Source organism: Eubalaena glacialis, chromosome 1, assembly GCF_028564815.1.
Source record: "Eubalaena glacialis isolate mEubGla1 chromosome 1, mEubGla1.1.hap2.+ XY, whole genome shotgun sequence".
NCBI lineage: Eukaryota > Metazoa > Chordata > Mammalia > Artiodactyla > Balaenidae > Eubalaena > Eubalaena glacialis.
Genome location: NC_083716.1, coordinates 80,922,808 through 80,943,232, shown reverse-complemented (window position 1 = coordinate 80,943,232; position 20,425 = coordinate 80,922,808). Strand labels below are relative to the sequence as shown.

The 20,425-nt window shown below is 46.3% G+C and overlaps 1 long non-coding RNA gene across 1 annotated transcript in view; it reads right to left on the bottom strand.

The window, feature by feature from the left end:
- Nucleotides 1-648: 648 nt before the first annotated feature.
- LOC133085030 (uncharacterized) overlaps nucleotides 649-20,425 on the bottom strand; it is a 29,356-nt gene continuing 9,579 nt past the window's right edge. The window contains exons 2-3 of the long non-coding RNA XR_009699517.1: nucleotides 7,326-7,481; nucleotides 649-901 (exon numbers count right to left, since the gene is read on the bottom strand). This is a non-coding gene — a long non-coding RNA (uncharacterized LOC133085030). The remainder of the gene's footprint in view (nucleotides 902-7,325; nucleotides 7,482-20,425) is intronic.

Sequence of the window (20,425 nt, the reverse complement as noted above, 5' to 3'; positions counted from 1 at the left end):
AAAAAGAGAAACATACGGCGGAGACCTGCCCAAACGTGACTTCCGAGTCCCACTCGACCTGGACCATTGCCCCAAAGCGGCGCCTTACATGAGAATCTCCCTTTGCAGGGAAATCCCCAAATTGGAACTGAGGTTCCCGTACGGGGACGGTCAAAGGTCACGGTGTGCACTCCGGGAGACTCACCGTAGGTGCTGACGGGTGTGTCGAGACTTCCGTTCGCCCTCTTTCTGATCCTCCAATATTCAGTGTTTCCTCGGAGTGGAAGTCCAGGCCGGCTTGGGCAAGAGAAGAGAAGGTGTCCTCAAGGCAAAAGGAGCCTCGGCAGCTGCTAGGTCAGCCTCTTCCCCCGTTCTCCGCCGCAGCCTCGGAGTTCCGCAGCCGAGTCGGCGGGCGGGGTGCGATCCGGGCACAGCCCTGCGGCAGGGAGTCCCTGGCGACCTGGACTCAGAGATATCCTCCAACCCTACGCTCTCCTGAAGAAGCCCGGCGTGGAGAGAGATCCCCGAGCTTCCGATCAAGCCAAGGGGCCCTGCGGAGCCGCCTGCCCGCAAGCAGATCCCGAACGAGCCCCCATTTTGTTGCCGAAATCTCGGCTTCCCTGTACACCGATGCCGAACAGAATACGGAGACAGAGATTTTGGAGGAAGAGAGAGATGGCTTTATTTTTCTGCCAGGCAAAAGGGAAGACACAGCAGGCTGGCGCCTCAAGAACTGTGCCCACCCCCGCTTCGGGAATCGGAGATTTTATATGTGGGGCTCGCAGTCCCGGGTATATGATAAAGTACTGAAGGTCTTACATTCTTCTTCTTCCAGCATTATTTCAAAACAGTCACAGCTGGCATCAGGCAGCCCCGTAACTGGGTCCGTTTGTCTCTGGGTTATCGGCCTGCGACCTCTTTTCTGAAATGCAAACGCTAGGAGGGGTGATTTGCTATAAGGGAATGCAGGATGTAATTCACATAGTGTTAAATAGGTTAGGTTTGTGAAGTAAAATCTAGTTACAGACACTACAGATTAGTAACAGTTTAAAAAAAAAAAAACTAGGAGTGATTAACTCTTTCAGGCCAGGTTATGTTTCTTCTCTAGCCTGTTCACTGTTCCCTTTATTTTCCTTGTTCTGAGGAGAGGGAAAACTTCATTTCTATTTTTGCTGCAACAGACTCTCTAGTCTGTGCCACTGATATATATGCCTATCCATATGCCAGCACCATACTGTTTTTTGTTTGTTTGTTTTTTACTGAAGCTTTACAGTAAGTTTTGAAGTCGGGAAACATAAATCCTCCAACTTTGTTCTTTTTCAAAATTCTTTTGGCTGTTTTTGCCCTCGGGGATAAGCTTGCCAATTTCTGTAAAAAGCTTCTGGGATTTTTGAAAAAGACTGCAGTGACTCTATAGATACTTTGGAGAGAATTGCCGTCTTAATCATATTGCATCGTCCAGTCCATGAACACGAACTCTCTCTCCATTTGCTCAGGTCCTTGCTGGTTTCCCTTGGCAGCATCGTGGTTGTCAGTGTGCAGGTCTTGCACTTACACTATCAGGAGTGCCAGAGAGGCTCAGGGTCGGGAAGCTGGGGTGAGGGGGGTGTACAGGGAGAGGGCACATGCCCTCCTCACAAACACACACTGCAAAGTCACACCAGGATGAAATACCCCCTTATTATATCCCTGAAGAGCAGAGGGAATTTTTTAAAAAACCTAACTCTAGTAAATGGGGGTTCAGCCGCACGGCAATCAACTCAGCTAAACAGATTGGTGTCCTGAAACAGAAGCCAGGTTGTTTGTTCTGTTGTCTCAAGAGCAATGCCAAACAATGCTGAATCCCGCTCGCCCTCTGGTGGTGATATCGGGCACCACCGTGGCACATGGGACCTGGCTTGGGTGGCTGAGTTTTGGCAGCCGCCACAGGCTTCTGGTCATGCGCCGGAGGGAGTGGCTGGGGAAGTGACCACCGGCCGCTGCCTGGGGAGGGCGATCAGGTCTCACGCCCTCCACTCCCGCCCCATGCTTCTCCACTCAGCCTGGTGGAATCAGCTTCCACTCACCCTTCTTCCCACACACTCTGAGAACATTGCTAACTGAATTCTACTACAGGACACCACAAGTTTACGGGCAGCGTGTTGACTAAAAGTGTTTACTGAGGGACTTCCCTGGGGGTCCAGTGGTTAAGACTCCGAGCTTCCACTGCAGGGGGCAAGAGTTTGATTCCTGGTCAGGGAACTAAGATCCCACAAGCTGCCAGGTGCGGCCAAATAAAATAAAGTATGATACAGATGAACTTATTTACAAAACAGAAACGGGCTCACAGACATAGAAAACAAACTCATTAAGGTTACCAAAGGGGAAAGGGGTTGGCGAGGGATAAATTAGGAGTTTGGGATTAGCAGATACAAACTACTATGTATAAAATAGATAAACAACAAAGTCCTACTGTATAGCACAGGGAACTATATTCAATACCCTATAATAAACCATAATGGAAAAGAACATGAAAAAGAATACATATATATACATACTAAGTGAAGTAATACATATATATAAAACTGAATCATTCTGCTGTACACCAGAAACTAACACAACATTGTAAATCAACTATACTTTAATTAAAAAATAAATAAAAAACAAAAGTATTCTTTTTTTTTTTTTAAACAACAGCCATTTATTTATTTAGCCCTGCCACGCAGCTTTCAGGATCTTAGTTCCCCAACCAGGGATCGAACCCCTGCCTCCTGCAGTGGAAGCACAGAGTCCTGACCACTAGACCTCCAGGGAATTCCCTATTCTTACTTTTCAATGAAACTTAATTTTGAAAATTTTCTTCACACGAAGCCACAGATACACAAATAGGAAGAACCTTAAACATAAGATATATTTGGCAGAGATTCATAAAACTTTCACTTCACAATAAATTCTAGAAAAAAAATGCTTGAAAATAATTACATTTACACTAAAGTTCTCAATCCCTAAGAGGAGGCCTGGGGGAAACCCCTCTTCGAGCCCAAATTCTATTCCATGAAAAAAAGAGGAGGTGTTGCCTTGAGACCCCACTGCCCAGGTCTTCCTGGAAATGATTTTAAACTGCTTGGTCTTTGAAACTCTTCAGTTTAAGATGTGCTTCTGTGCAAAGTCACCTGGAGTTGGCACTTCTGTCTTGTCCTTGACCAGAGCTTACCCTGGAGCCACTAGGGGGCGGGAGTGAGGCGTTCAGGGGCTCTTGGGTACCAAGGACGCCTACCTGTGTTCCAGGTGGTCCATGGTTTTCTGTCATTTTTCCTGCAGTTCTTGACTGCTCTCCTTGTGTGTTTTTACTTGCTCAGATGGTTTTTGCTTGTTCCTTTCTATCTCTGCACTTTCTTGTGCCTTTCATTTCCCTCTTCCTTTCTGCATATCTCAGGCCTTGGCTGCTGCACATCCCAGCACTGTGCTTCCCGCTGCCCCTACCCCGTGCGCCTCTGCAGGCCCAGAGAGTGCAGTTTGTGCCTTCTGCACGTGGCTTGACTTTATTTGAGGCCTCGTGGGTGATTCCCTAGCGGAGGCAAAGGCCCATTCTCGGCACATTCAGAAACTAGAGAACCAGTTTGGTACACCACTGATAGGTTGTGAAGGACTTCTCCAATTCCAGGAGGCAGGCCAAAAGAGCCTTCTTGACTCAGATGTGATTTTTCTGGAAAGATTTTTATGAATATCTTCCAGGAGTTGGCTTTTGGATGCCAGCCTTGTGGGTTTTTAAAAAGGCAACTCTGGGGCTTCCCTGGTGGCACAGCGGTTAAGAATCCGCCTGCCGATGCAGGGGACACGGGTTTGAGCCCTGGTCCGGGAAGATCCCACGTGCTTTGGAGCAACTAAGCCCGTGCACCACAACTACTGAGCCTGAGCTCTGTAGCCCGTGAGCCTCAACTACTGAAGCCCACACACCTAGAGCCCGTGCTCTGTAACAAAGAGAAGCCACCACAATGGGAAGCCTGTGCACCGCAACAAAGAGTAGCCCCTGCTCGCCGCAACTAGAGAAAGCCCGCGTGCAGCAATGAAGACCCAATGCAGCCAAAAAATAAATAAATAAATAAATTTATTTTTTAAAAAAAAAGGCAACTCTGTTGCTCTGGCCCTCTCTTCACAATCTGGCCATTTTCTAAACACCTGTTGCATTTCTTTTCTTTATAATATTTATTTATTTATTTGGCTGCGCTGGGTCTTAGTTGCAGCAGGCGGGATCTTCTAGTTGCAGCGTGCAGGATCTTTAGTTGACGGCATGTGGGATCTAGTTCCCTGACCAGGGATCGAAACTGGGCCCCCTGCATTGGGAGCACAGAGCCTTAGTCACTGGACCACCAGGGAAGTCCCAGCACTTGTTGCATTTCTGTACGGATATTTTTAAACTTTGGCTGAGTTCGTTGTTGATTCACTCAATGTCTTAAGGAGAGTGGAGCTCCAAGAATAAAATGGTAGTAAGCACTGGCTGCCTGCACACATCAAGAAACTGGCCCAGGCCATGGCTCCTCGGGCAGTACAGCCTTTAAGTCGCCCAGTCCTTCTTAACAGATGTTATTTCATGAAAAGCCCTGCCCTCGCCACAGCTTGAAGCCTTAGGCCTCTTCTAAGCCAGAGTCAGCGGTGCTGAGTTCTCAGGCCACGTGGGTCTTCCGGTACGCCCAGCCCTCTTCTTGCATTTTTATTCCAAGACTTGCTTCTCCACTCTCTGGTCCTCTCTGATGAGTAGTGAACGGCCTCAGCTCACTCACTCCTGTCTTTAATTCTGAGGGTCCCCTGATGGTCTCCTTTAGCTGGCATTTATTCTGCCCTTGTCAGTTGTGGGTGACCTGTGATGGGCTCCTCATCTGATACTTGTTCTGTGTCTCCCATACATTGAGCCTGCAGTGGAGCAGCCCCTCAATCCTGGAGCTCCGCAGTTCCTCAATGAGCCCCAGGAACCCAATGCTTCCCAAGGACCCAATGCTCCGAGGAGATCAGGGGAGAGAAGAGGCCTAGCAGGAGAACAGCCACTCAGAAACACTTGTGGAGTGGAGACTGGCGCCCCTGCTGGTCTGTCTCTGGTTCCACCTCCCTGAAGCTGCACCCAGATCACAGGACCAGGTGTTTCCATGGTGATGACATACAACACTAAACTCTTGTTTCTGCATCACTTCCAGGTCCCCACACCCCCATCCCTAATTCAATGCTCAGATGCCCAGGTGCAATGAGGCAGAACACAAAGAAGTGGCGTTTCAAGGGTCCTGGAGAAGGGGTGGCCCGGGTACTTTGGACAGGAGGCAGAGGGCTCTGAGGTCAGGGACGATGAGCCTATGGATCAAGGCTGTAGCACCTGAGAGATCAAGGATTTGGGATTTAAGGAGCTTAGACTTGGGAACATGGGTGGGAGACCCATGAGAGGGAGCCCAGAGGTTCATGAAGCCCTAAAAAGCAGAGATCTAGGACCAGCTGGTGGGGAGTCAAGGTGGGAGAGAGAACAGCTTGTCCTAAGGAAGGCCTTCTCCATGGTAGACCAGTCCTAGAACAGGCCTCCCAGCCACTGGAGCAGACTGCTGAGCCCTCCTGCAAGGGAACCAGTCCAGAGGGCTCAGACACCGAGTAGGGTGAGAAAGAGGCTCTTTGTAGCGACTCCCTCCTCTTTTCCCCACTGCCTGCTCCCAGAGGAAATCACTTCCGAGCAGGGCTTTTCCATCCCTGAGCTCTGCCAGGTCACGGTTCATCTCTGAGGTCCTGCCCTCTTCCCCTCATCTCTGTGTCTCCACGTGTGTCTCCTGTTTGCAGAGGGGACTCTATCATCTGGTGTCACTTGACACAAGATGTTTGGTCGTGCTTTTCATGGGCCTCGTGGCAACAGTCCTTCCTCATCCATTTGTGTTGCCTTGACTTCTTTTCTCATGTAGTGATCTCCAAAGTGATCCTCTGCTAGATTCTTTTCCTCATCTCATCTTGAAGGTGAGTTTTTCCTGGACCAGATTTGCGCAGGACATTTGTGTCAGGGAGAATCAGGGCTGTGAGTGTCAGGGCTGTGTCTTAGGCTTGCATAGATTTTGTGGGGATTCAAGTTTTTGTATGCAAACATGTTTTGCACCTTAAAAGAATGTCACATTATGTGTATGAGACGTTATAAAGGTAGGGCATAAAGAGCCCTAGGAAGTAGGGCCAGTGTACTACTATGTCTCAGTGGGTGAAGTAGACACACCACCATGTTCAGACATCCTCTGTGTGTGCGTAAGCCTGAGTCTGCAACTCAAGGGGGCAAACCATTGGCCCCGGATGTGGCCATAACTCCCTGACCCACCCGGGTGTTCACTTTGATCCTCAGTTTTAATGATTTCCTTGCTTTTCTTCGTAGTCTTACTCCCTTCGTGCCATATCCTAAAAGGCCTGGCTTCACATGCCCTGTCCACTCTTTGTCCATGGCCTTGTGCCTGTGTCTTACTCCCAGGAAATTAGGATTCAGCCTCAGCCAAGGGGCCAGTCTCTTCAGACAAGCCTGTTTGGTATTGTCTTTCTTATGATCAAACACTAAACTCAGAAAAAATCAATGCTGTCAACGTGGTTTTACACCCACACCATCTTGATGCTTCCTGAATAAACAAATGCGCCAGAGGTTTTTGCTCCTTCACCTGTCACCTGACACAGCAGTCACGTGCAAGAGACCCTAGGAATAAGAGGCATGGTGCTATCCTTTACATTTAATTAGCTCCACATTTTTTATTAATGCAACACTGAAGAGCTGACCTGCTGACCTACTTATCCAGCCCGCAGGGCAGGAAAAGCTCTAAAATCTAAAAGTTAAGTTCAACCTTTCGGAGGTTAATTTTGTATATGCAGAATGTGCAGAGTATGAAAAAATGTTACATTAAAAAAACATTTAGGGTCTGTGTGCTTTACAGGGTGAGTCGGAAGGCTGGCTATGTCACGGTGCTCATGCCCCTGGGGTAACCCTGAGAAGTAGTTCTGTATCAAACCTCACGAAAGTCGATTTCTTCTCTTCATCCTGATATTGCTGGTTACCATAATAATTTAACCAGGCCATTCAGTCTTGTCTTCAGCAGATGGCTTCTGCTTTCCTGCCACGCTTGCCTGAAGAACCATTTTAAGTTAAAAGCCAGAAGTTGCACGTCCAACAAAGGACCGTCTCAAAGCCAGGGTGGGAAGGACTGGATTGCATATTCAGCAAATGACACTACAGAAAAGACTCATGGGTACAGGATTCTTAGCATCAGCTAATATCACCCGTAAGACTGTCCCAGGGAACCGAATGAGGGCTTCTAGGACTCTGAGTTCAGAACAGAAGCAAGCAAATCACCATGACTGTGTGTCTGGGCACTGACCTGTGTTTCGGGAATCCATGGAGATCGGCATGTTGTTGCATCGTGCGATGGCCCTGCCTTGTCCTCAGGGTGAGGGGGAACAGAGTCACATCTTCAGGCAACGCGCCCTCACACTGACTGATGAACTCCATCAGTAGACAGCGGCGTGTCTGTGCTCTGGAGGGAAGGAAACAAAGAGAGTGATAGCCCAGAGTGCCTGCCTCCCAGCTCCCACCCCCACGGTGAGACAACAGATGCTGCCTCCCAGCTCCCACCCTCATGGTGAGACAACGGAGGCCTGGCCCATGCCTGGAAGAGGTCTGCCACTCCCGCTCCTCTGCTTCTGTCCTGCCTAAAAGGGGGTCTTGTCATCACGAAGAAACCGTACATTTTGAAGCAGTCCCTACTGTGGCCAGCCAGGACAATTCACTTACTCCCGGCCCTCAGCCTGCCCTTTTCCCAGGGCCAGGCAGTGAGGCAGAGAAGGCATTTGAGAGCCAAAAACCAGTGAGGTGGACCTAGGAGCCAGCTGGGATCCAGGCCGCAGAGGCCGAGTGTGTGGAACCTGAGTGAGGACCCCTGAGTTCAGGCCCCAGCTCTGCCACAAGCTGGCTGTGGCCTCGCTGCGTTTCTCTGCTTCCTATCTATAGAATAATGATGAGAGAGCCTCCTCCCTCGGCTTGTTATGAACCTTAAATGAATTAATATGTTCAAAGAACTTAGAAGAGCACAGCTTCGTGAGTGCCCGTGGTGTTAGCTCTCATTTTCACTCGGAGACCTCGGGGAAGATCGTTCCTTTGAGCTTTGGTGACCGCTGTCCATCTCAGCCCTGACCTGAAGATCAAATGAGATCCTGGGTAAGAGCTTCGCCAAGGGCCACTTGACCACACAGGAGCAGGCTCGTGAGGTCATTATGGTACGTTTCCGTAGCTTCCCTAGAACAATGGCGTTCCCTTCCCCCTGCAGCGCTACGCTCCTGCCAGAGCCTCCTTGGGCCCCTCCCTGCTGCAGGACCTGATGTTCCTGTCTCAGTTTTTGCCTCCAGTTCTTCAGGGCAGAATTTCTGCTCCCCCAGGAGCAGGGGGGGCGAGCAGACAGCCGTGGGTGAGCTTCACTCCATGTTGTTAGCCCTGAGGGTAAAGTCTGGGCAATGGGATGGAAGTGGGTCCCAGTCCTTGCTCAGAGAGCTATTTGCCTGGCACATAGCTAAGCATTCCTCATACCTGATGCCTGTATTAGAAGTGCTCTAGTGTCTATCATTTGGGAGTTATAAAACAACAATGTCCTCTACTAACATTTACATTTTACTACCCTGTGAAATAACATTTTAGTGAATATCCTTGTCGATAATTCTCTGTGCATGCTCTTGTTTATTAGAATAAATTTTTAGTAATAGAAGTATTGGGCTAGTGTAATAATTTTAATACATATAGCCAAATAAGACTTCCAAACAGGTTGCTACCGATTTACCCTCTTACCAGCAGCAAATTAGCATTCCTGTTTCCTGAGCCCTTACCAAACGCATATTTCATAGTCTCTATCTCTATATCTCTATATATCATTGCCAGTTTCATAGATGAAAAATTATCTCTGTGAAGTATAAAAGTTCCTATAAAAATACGGTAGCTCTATCTTTTTTCTTTTTTCTTTGTAAAATTTATTTACTTAATTTATTTATTATTTTTGGCTGCGTTGGGTCTTCATTGTTGTTCCCGGGCTTTCTCTAGTTGCATCCAGCGGGAGCTACTCTTCATTGTGGTGCGCGGGCTTCTCATTGCAGTGCTTCTCTTGCTGCGGAGCACGGGCTCTAGGCCCGCGGGCTCAGTAGTTGTGGCTCACAGGCTCTAGAGCACAGGCTCAGTAGTTGTGGCACACGGGCTTAGTTGCTCAGCGGCATGTGGGATCTTCCCGGACCAGGGCTCGAACCCATGTCCCCTAAATTGGCAGGCAGATTCTTAACCACTGCGCCACCAGGGAAGCCCAGTAGCTCTATTTTTAATGATCCAGCAATCCCACTCCTGGGCATATATACGGAGAAAACCATAATTTGAAAAAATACATGCACCCCCAATGTTCACTGCAGCACTATCTACAATAGCCAGGACATGGAAGTAAACTAAATGTCCATCAACAGAGGAATGGATAAAGATGTGATACATATATACAATGGAATATTACTCAGCCATAAAAAAGAACAAAATAATGCCATTTGCAGCAACATGGATGGACCTAGAGATTGTCATACTGAGTGAAATAAGTCAGACAGAGAAAGACAAATATCATACGATATCGCTTATGTGTGGAATCTAAAAAAAGGGTACAAATGAACTTATCTACAAAACAGAAATAAAGTCACAGATGTAGAAAACAAAGTAATGATTACTCGGGGGTAAGAGGAGGGAAGGATAAATTGGGAGATTGGGTTTGACATATACACATTACTATATATAAAATAGATAACTAATAAAGACCTACTGTATAGCACAGGGAACGTTACTCAATACTCTGTAATGGCCTATATGGGAAAAGAATCTAAAAAAGAGTGGATATATGTATATGTATAACTGATTCACTTTGCTGTACACCTGAAACTAACACAACATTGTAAATTGGTTGGCTATTGCCAGAATGCTGTGTAACAAAGAGCCACAAAGTCTCCATGGCATATAAGACTTTGTTCCACATTCATGCACCCTGGGGTGGCTGGACCTCAGCCAATAGGGTGTGCTCAGGTCTGCTCCCTGGGTCTCTAGTTCTCCTGGGACCAACGGGCAATCTGCATACATTCTTCTGCTGGCGATGGCAGAAACACATGAGAACAAGCTTCTGCTCACATCACAGCCACAGGAGTTTCAAAACAAGTCACCTACCAAGCCCAATGTCAAGGGGCAGAAAGTCCATGCTACTCACCATGATGTCATCTTGGCTGGAGGCCACTACTGCAGTAAAGTGAAGCATCCAGACCAGTAATTCCACCACAGCTGTAAAGCTGAACATTACTTTACATGCTTATTTGTGGTATTTCTTCCTTCAGAGTATTACCTATTTGGGAGTGCCTTGGACCAGGGGTCAGGTTTAGATATAATGATCAGGGAAGGTAAGTCATACAGCAAAAATGAGCTTGTAAAGCCAGGAGAACTTCAAGGGGCCAGTGTGAGCAGGAACAAGGAAGCGGGGGTGGGGTAGGGCGTGGGCAGTTCACAGCGACGTGCGCCAAAACGTGGGGAGAGTTGATTGGGATCCAGAGCAGCAACGGGGGATCCCTTCTTAGGCTCTTGCAGTAGTTCAGAGCAGGAGCATGGAGGCGGAGGGTCGTGATGGGATTTAAATGTAGACTAGGTAGAAAGAAATGGGGGTCAGGCCTGGGCCTCCAGGGCAGGGTACCTCCTTTACTGACATGGGGAATACTGATGAATGATAACGCTTTTTGAGGCGTGATGATCAGCAGTTCTATTTGGAACATGCTCAACTTGAGATAGTTATTAGACATCCAAGCGTGGATGTATATGAGGTAGTCGGCTGCTTAGCCTTGTGTCCAGAAAAACGGACTGGAGACAGTGGTTTGGAGAGTCAGCACACAGAATTTAAAGCCATAACTTCACTTACAGGGATAAAGAGAAAAAGAGGAAGCGTCCAAGGGCTGAGCCAATGGCACTGCCATCACCCCAGGTGGAGGTGAGATTCGGGAGGGGGGGGCCTCTTGAGAAAGGACCAAGGAATGTCACCTCAACACAAGTGGGGAAAGGGTGATAAATGGAATATTGCCTGCCACATCAGTAAACAAAGGATGCCACAGTCATCAGCGATTGCAGCCCTCCAGCGTGAGCAGGTGAGCCCTGAGGAAACTCGGGAAGGAAAGAACACCTGCCACCTGGCAGCCATCAGACTGCAGCCACTCCCTACGGTGAGCCCTGAGGAAACTGAGGATATGAAAACACAGGATCCTGGCCCCAGATAGCTGAGGTGCATGTCAAAGATATGACTGCAGTGAGCCCAGACTCTCGCATCTTCCCATACCTAGAAAAGCACGAAATTCCTCAACTTGACATATCTGGGTTTCTTTAATTAACAATCCTCTTTTGACGTTCAGACTACCTGCCCTTTGTTGCAAAACTTATATATAACCTGCCCCCGCCTCCTCGGAGCAGTTCTCTCAGGGTGACTTGAGATGCTGCCTCCCCAGCTTGAAGCCCTAAAAATTCCCGCCGAATAAAACATAACTCTCAACTTTTAGGTGGTGAATAATTTTTTAGTCGACAAGGGCTTCAAGGAAGAGGGAAGGTGAGGTAAACTGGAAAGCTTGGAGATGTGGTGAGAGGGAGAGGGCTGAAACGGGGATTACTGGTGCTGGGCTTGGCTAGTTCAGCCTCTTAACCGCTGTAAGCAAGGCTCCAAGTCCCCTTCTCCAAGAGGCTCTTCCTTCCCCTCATGGTCATGGATGGCGCCACAGCTCCTCACATTTAACGAGGACAAAACTCTCCCAGACCACACACACCCCACTCCCAAATCTCTGGTCCTGTGGTCAGAACCGGGCCAGGCTGCCCCCGTCCCTGACAAAGGGAAAGGCCCTCAGGAGGCTCCGTTCTCCGTGCACTTTGCTCAGAGAGCCCAACCAATGTTATTACAGCTTTGTTTTGGGGGACAAGGAGAGGCCAGGGTACCTATGAGAAGCTGACTGAACCAGAAGACACATGAGGCGGAGCCAAAATTTTCACAAACCAACAAGGAAGGGTGCGGGGGAGGGACGGGGCGCTTTGAAGAATCTGTCTTCCCACAGTCTCAGCCCCTCACCTGCTCCTAGTGTACCTGTGCCGGTCTCCCCGCGTGAGGTGGCCAGGAAAGTCCGGCTCTCTCCACCCAGGCTGCTTAATGTCACAATGGGAACACCGTGGGCGGGGCTGCGAAGCGGTTATTGTAACGCTCCAGGATCGGAGCCTCGGATTGGCTGGTAGGGCGGGGGGGGCGGGGCCAGCTGGGAGGGGTGGGCCTGAGAGGCCTGGAGGTGCCAGGTGGGCCATGGCCGGGAAGGGACCTGTGGATCTAAGGCTCAGGTAAAAACCTCATTGCTGGGGCCTTGCAAAGATAGAGGAAGATGAGACTTCCCTGGTGGCGCAGTGGTTAAGAATCCATCTGCCAATGCAGGGGACACAGGTTCAAGCCCTGGTCCGGGAAAGCCCTACAGGCCTCTAAGCCCCCGTGCCTAGAGCCCGTGCTCCGCAATAAGAGAAGCCACCGCTATGAGAAGCCCGCGCACCACAACGAAGAGTAGCCCCCGCTCTCCGCAACTAGAGAAAGCCCGCGTGCAGCAAAGAAGACCCAACGCAGCAAAAAAAAAAAAAAAAAAAAAAAAAAATTATAGAGGAAGATGTATGTCCCTTCTTGCCAATTTATGGGGGCTGCACAGGGACTGAACAAAAATATCCTCCTGCTGGCCACTCCCGATCCGCCCACACTCCGCAAAGAAACTTTTTCTGTAGAACCCATGAAACAGCGAGAAGCAGAGAGCCAAAGACAACCACGGATATTGTTAATCTTTCTCTCAGCCTTCCCCAAAAGGACCAACAGCTGTTTGCCGGCGTCAGTACTGTGCATTAGAGAGAGATAATCATACTTTTCAGGGATTACTGGACACTGGCTCTGAACTAATTTCTGAAGACTCACCATTCAGAGAGTAGGGGCTAATGGAGCACAGGTGATCCATGAAGATTTAGCTCAGGTCCACTCACAGAGGGTCCCTGATGCCACCCTATGGTTATTTGCCCAGTTTCAGAATTGGAATAGACATACTCAGCAACTGACAGAATCCTCACATTGGTTCCCTGATCTGTGGAGTGAGGACTGTTATGGTAGGAAAGGCCAAGTGGAAGCTACTAGAACTGCCTCTACCTAGGAAAACAGTAAACCAAAAATACTGTGTTCCTTGAAGGATGCTGGAGTGATGATTCCCACCCACAGACCCATTCAACTCACTCATTTGGCCTATGCAAAAGACAGGTGGACCCTTCAGAATGATAGTGAACTTGGTTGTTCATTTTTTCCTGGAGGGAGAAATGGCCAGAGGTACGAGTCTGCTGATTCATGGGCCATGGCCAATGTTTGGTTGAATGCTCAAGGATTTAGAAGGAACACAATTGGAATATTGGTGACAGTGAAGTTTGGGGAAGAGGTATGTGGATAGACTTCTCTGAACAGGCAACAAAAACCACATTTGTGTCCTGTGTGAATACTCACCAAAGGGTGACCTCAGCAGAGGAGAATTTTAATAATCAAGGGGATAGGATGATCCATTCTGTGGTTACCATTCAGCCTCTTTCCTCAGCCAACCCTGTCATCACGCATTAGGCTCATAAGCAAAGTGGCCACAGTGGCAGGGATGGAGGTTACGTATGGGCTGAGCATCGTAGACGTCCACTCACCAAGGCCAACCTGGCTACGGCCACTGGTGAGCACCCAACTTGCCAGCAGCAGAGACCAATACTGATTCCCCAATATGGCACCTTTCCCCAAGTTGATTATGTTGGACAGCTTCCATCATGGAAGGAATAGCACTTTGATGTTACTGGAATAGACACTTTGTCTGGATATGGACTCTCCTTTCCAAAGAGGGTTCTAGCTCTTCCACTGTGGCAGTTGAAAGATGGCCATGAATTCTTCGGAACTTCTCCCATACTGAAGTGGGGTCTGTGTGCCCTGCCCTTAAATCTGGGCAGGCTCTTTAACTGTTTTGACTAATAGAATACAGAGGAAGTGATGCTAGGCCAACTTGGGTCTCAGGGTTTTATAAGCTTCCACGTTATATCTCTCAGAACACTCAGCCTTGGGGTTCTCAGCTGCCAGGTAAGAATTCTTACTACCCTTCTGGAGAGACCATGTTGAGAGGCCCTGAAACCTCATAGAGAGGGAACTCACTGAGACCAGCTTCTGGCCTTCTCCACCAAAGGACCAGGCATGTGAATGAAGCCATCATGGGCCCTCCAGACCACCCCAGCCATGAGCTGAAAACTGAGTAACCCCAATGCACACTCACGGAGAAAGAGAAGTGGCCACCCTGGGAGTTCCCTGGCGGTCCAGTGGTTAGGACTTGGCCCTTTCACTCACAAGGCCCAGGTTCGATCCCTGCTCAGGGAAGTAAGATTCCACAAGCTGTGCGTCACGGCCAAAAAAAAAAAGAGAGAGAGAGAAGTGGCCACATGATAATCAAAGATGCCACTATGGATAACCAAAACAAACAGATTCTATGTTCACCACTGGCAGCAGAGTTGGAGATGGGGCTGCATTTTCCGTGGTGCTGGGCTGGCAGAGAGAGAACTCAGCTCATGGGCAGAGGGCCTGCGATAGGAATAGAGTCTTCCTTTGTCCTCGTTCATGGCTGGAAACACAGATGAAAGAGAAAGTTTGTCCCCTCAAGAGCTCACATAAAAATAGCTGACACTGATTACCACCTACCACCCATCACAAGTTCTTTAAACCTTCCTCCAAACACTGTGATGTGAGTAGCATTGTGAGCAGATGGGGAAAACGAGGCCCAGAAACATTAATTTACGCAAGGACACAGGTATTGATTGAACCAGAATTCAAACCCAACAGACAACCTGGCTCCAGAGTGCCCCCTCTCACCCTTCAGGCTTCACCAGCTTTAGCTGGGGATGAGGCCTGAAAAGGAAGGGACTGGGCGGGATGGGAAGGATTCAGGTGGGTTGACACGGAATGGAGAGAAAAGATGCTCATAAACAGATGGAAAGGCTGGCTGGAGAAAGTGGGAGAATCTAGCAAGGGAAGGGTTAGCATGGAATAGGAAGAGACAGGGGAAGGACAACCAATTTGAGATCAGACTGAACAGAGTATGGAGGCCCAGGAGGAAGGAAGGGCTATGTGGCTAGCAGAGAGATGCGGGAAGAGAGAAAAGGCCCTGACTCAGGGGCACCAAGCATAGTGAGCTGGCATTCCTTGGGCTCATTTGGCCCCAGCCCCTCTGGGCACTCAGGCTCCTCAGATGTTGACTCCTCTCCCTGCCTGATGGCTTCTTGTCTTAAAGAATCCAAAGTCAATAGGGGAGACTTCCCTGGTGGCACAGTGGTTGAGAGTCCGCCTGCCAATGCAGGGGACATGGGTTCGATCCCTGGTCCGGGAAGATCTCACATGCCGCAGAGCAACAAAGACCATGCGCCACAACTACTGAGCCTGCGCTCTAGAGCCCGTGAGCCACAACTACTGAAGCCTGCGTTCCTAGAGCCCGTGCTCTGCAACAAGAGAAGCCACCACAATGAGAAGCCCATGCACCGCAACGAAGAGTAGCCTCCGCTCACCACAACTAGAGAAAGCCCACGCACAGCAACAAAGACCCAACGCAGACAAAAATAAATATAAAAATAAATACATCTTAAAAAAAAAAAAATCCACGCTTCCACTGCAGAGGGTGAGGGTTCGATCCCTAGTCAGGGAACTAAGATCCCTCATGCCACACAGCGTGGCCAAAAAAAAAAAAAAAAAAAGACAAAAGACTGACCATGCTAGTCTTGGCAAGGATGTGGAGAAATTGGAATGTTATATGCTACTGGTGGAAGGTAAAATGGTGCAACCACTTTGGAAAACATCTTGGTGGGTTTTTTTTTTTTTTTAATTTTATTTATTTATTTATTTATTTATGGCTGTGTTGGGTCTTCGTTTCTGTGCTAGGGCTTCCTCTAGTTGCGGCAAGTGGGGGCCACTCTTCATCGCGGTGCGCAGGCCTCTCATTATCGCGGCCTCTCTTGTTGCGGAGCACAGGCTGCAGACGCGCAGGCTCAGTAATTGTGGCTCACGGGCCTAGTTGCTCCGCGGCATGTGGGATCCTCCCAGACCAGGGCTCGAACCCGTGTCCCCTGCATCGGCAGGCAGATTCTCAACCACTGCGCCACCAGGGAAGCCCTCTTGGTGGGTTTTTATGAAGTTAATCATACACATACTCAGAGGGCAGACAGCAGAAGCAAGAAGAACTACAATCCTGCAGCCTGAGGAACAAAAACCACATTCACAGAAAGACAGACAAGATGAAAAGGCAGAGGGCTATGTACCAGATGAAGGAACAAGATAAAACCCCAGAAAAACAACTAAATGAAGTGGAGATAGGAAACCTTCCAGAAAAAGAATTCAGAATAATGATAGTGAAGATGATCCAGGACCTCGGAAAAAGAATGGAGGCAAAGATCGAGAGGATGCAAGAAATGTTTAACAAAGATCCAGAAGAATTAAAGAACAAACAAACAGAGATGAACAACACAATAACTGAAGTGAAAAATACACTAGAAGGAATCAATAGCAGAATAACTGAGGCAGAAGAACGGATAAGTGACCTGGAAGACAGAATGGTGGAATTCACTGCTGCAGAACAGAATAAAGAAAAACGAATGAAAAGAAATGAAGACACCCTAAGAGACCGCTGGGACAACATTAAACACAACAACATTCACATTATAGGGGTCCCAGAAGGAGAAGAGAGAGAGAAAGGACCTGAGAAAATAGTTGAAGAGATTATAGTCAAAAACTTCCCTAACATGGGAAAGGATATAGCCATCCAAGTCCAGGAAGTGCAGAGAGTCCCATACAGGATAAACTCAAGGAGAAACACGCGAGACACATAGTAATCAAATTGGCAAAAAATAAAGACAAAGAAAAATTACTGAAAGCAGCAAGGGAAAAACAACAAATAATATACAAGGGAACTCTCATAAGGTTAACAGCTGATTTCTCAGCAGAAACTCTACAAGCCAGATGGGAGTGGCATGATATACTTAAAGTGCTGAAAGGGAAGAACCTACAACCAAGATTACTCTACCCAGCAAGGATCTCATTCAGATTCAATGGAAAAATCAAAAGCTTTACAGACAAGCAAAAGCTAAGAGAATTAAGCACCACCAAACCAGCTCTACAACAAATGCTAAAGGAACTTCTCTAAGTGGGAAACACAACAGAAGAAAAGGACCTCCAAAAACAAAGCCAAAACAATTAAGAAAATGGTCATAGGAACATACATATTGATAATTACCTTAAACGTGAATGGATTAAATGCTCCAACCAAAAGACACAGGCTCGCTGAATGGATACAAAAACAAGACCTATCTATATGCTGTCTACAAGAGACCCACTTCAGACCTCGGGACACATTCAGACTGAAAGTGAGGGGATGGAAAAAGATATTCCACATAAATGGAAATCAAAAAAAAAGCTGGAGTAGCAATACTAATATCAGATAAAATAGACTTTAAAATAAAGAATGTTACAAGAGACAAGGAAGGACACTACATAATGATCAAGGGATCAATCCAAGAAGAAGATATAACAATTATAAATATATATGCACCAAACATAGGAGCACCTCAATACATAAGGCAACTGCTAACAGCTATAAAAGAGAAAGTCGACAGTAACACAATAATAGTGGGGGACTTTAACACCTCACTTACACCAATGGAGATCATCCAAACAGAAAATTAATAAGGAAACACAAGCTTTAAATGACACAATAGACCAGATGGATTTAATTGATATTTATAGGACATTCCATCCAAAAACAGCAGATTACACTTTCTTCTCAAGTGCGCATGGAACATTCTCCAGGATAGATCACATCTTGGGTCACAAATCAAGCCTCAGTAAATTTAAGAAAATTGAAATCATATCAAGCATCTTTTCTGACCACAATGCTATGAGATTAGGAATCAGTTACAGGGGAAAAAACATAAAAAACACAAACACATGGAGGCTAAACAATACGTTACTAAATAACCAAGAGATCACTGAAGAAATCAAAGAGGAAACCAAAAAATACCTAGAGACAAATGATGATGAAAACACAATGATCCAAAACCTATGGGATGCAGCAAAAGCAGTTCTAAGAGGGAAGTTTATAGCTATACAACCCTACCTCAAGAAACAAGAAAAATCTCATATAAACAATCTAACCTTACACCTAAAGGAACTAGAGAAAGAAGAACAAACAAAACCCAAAGTTAGTAGAAGGAAAGAAATCATAAAGATCAGAGCAGAAATAAATGAAATAGAAACAAAGAAAACAATAGCACAGATCAATAAAACTAAAAGCTGGTTCTTTGAGAAGATAAACAAAATTGATAAACAATTAGCCAGACTCATCAAGAAAAAGAGGGAGAGGACTCAAATCAAGAAAATTAGAAATGAAAAAGGGGAAGTTACAACAGACACCACAGAAATACAAAGCATCCTAAGAGACTGCTACAAGCAACCCTATGCCAATAAAATGGACAACCTGGAAGAAATGGACAAATTCTTAGAAAGGTATAACCTTCCAAGACTGAACCAGGAAGAAATAGAAAATATGAACAGACCCATCACAAGTAATGAAATTGAAACTGTGATCAAAAATCTTCCAACAAACAAAAGTCCAGGACCAGATGGCTTCACAGGTGAATTCTATCAAACATTTAGAAAAGAGCTAACACCCATCCTTCTCAAACTCTTCCAAAAAATTGCAGAGGAAGGAACACTCCCAAACTCATTCTATGAAGCCACCATCACCCTGATACCAAAACCAGACAAAGATACTACAAAAAAAGAAAATTACAGACCAACATCACTGATGAATTTAGATGCAAAAATCCTCAACAAAATACTAGCAAACAGAATCCAACAACACATTAAAAGGATCATACACCATGATCAAGTGGGATTTATCCCAGGGATGCAAGGATTCTTCAGTATACACAATTCAATCAATGTGATACATCATATTAACAAATTGAAGAAGAAAAACCATATGATCATCTCAATAGATGCAGAAAAAGCTTTTGACAAAATTCAACACCATTTATGATAAAAACTCTCCAGAAAGTGGGCATAGAGGGAACCTACCTTAATATAATAAAGGCCATATATGACAAACCCACAGCAAACATCATTCTCAATGGTGAAAAACTAAAAGCATTTCCTCTAAGATCAGGAACAAGACAAGGATGTCCACTCTCACCACTATTATTCAACATAGTTTTGGAAGTCCTAGCCATGGCAATCAGAGAAGAAAAAGAAATAAAAGGAATACAGATTGGAAAAGAAGAAGTAAAACTGTCACTGTTTGCAGATGACATGATACTATACATAGAGAATCCTAAAGATGCCACCAGAAAACTACTAGAGCTAATCAATGAATTTGGTAGAGTAGCAGGATACAAAATTAATGCACAGAAATCTCTTGCATTCCTATACACTAATGATGAAAAATCTGAAAGAGAAACTAAGGAAACACTCCCATTTACCATTGTGACAAAAAGAATAAAATACCTAGGAATAAACCTACCTAGGGAGACAAAAGACCTGTATGCAGAAAACTATAAGACACTAATGAAAGAAATTAAAGATGATACCAACAGATGGAGAGATATACCATGTTCTTGGATTGGAAGAATCAATATTGTGAAAATGACTATACTACCCAAAGCAATCTACAGATTCAATGCAATCCCTATCAAATTACCAATGGCATTTTTTACAGAACTAGAACAAAAAATCTTAAAATTTGTATGGAGACACAAAAGACCCCAAATAGCCAAAGCAGTCTTGAGGGGAAAAAACGGAGCTGGAGGAATCAGACTCCCTGACTTCAGACTATACTACAAAGCTACAGTAATCAAGACAATATGGTACTGGCACAAAAACAGAAATATAGAACAATGGAACAGTATAGAAAGCCCAGAGATAAACCCACACACCTATGGTCAACTAATCTATGACAAAGGAGGCAAGGATATACAATGGAGAAAAGACAGTCTATTCAGTAAGTGGTGCTGGGAAAACTGGACAGCTACACGTGAAAGAATGAAATTAGAACACTCCCTAATACCATACACAAAAATAAACTCAAAATGGATTCGAGACCTAAATGTAAGACTGGACACTATAAAACTCTTAGAGGAAAACATAGGAAGAACACTCTTTGACATAAATCACAGCAAGATCTTTTTTGATCCACCTCCTAGAGTAATGGAAATAAAAACAAAAATAAACAAATGGGACCTAATGAAACGTCAAAGCTTTTGCAAAGCAAAGGAAACTACAAACAAGACGAAAAGACAACCTTCAGAATGGGAAAAAATATTTGCAAATGAATCAAC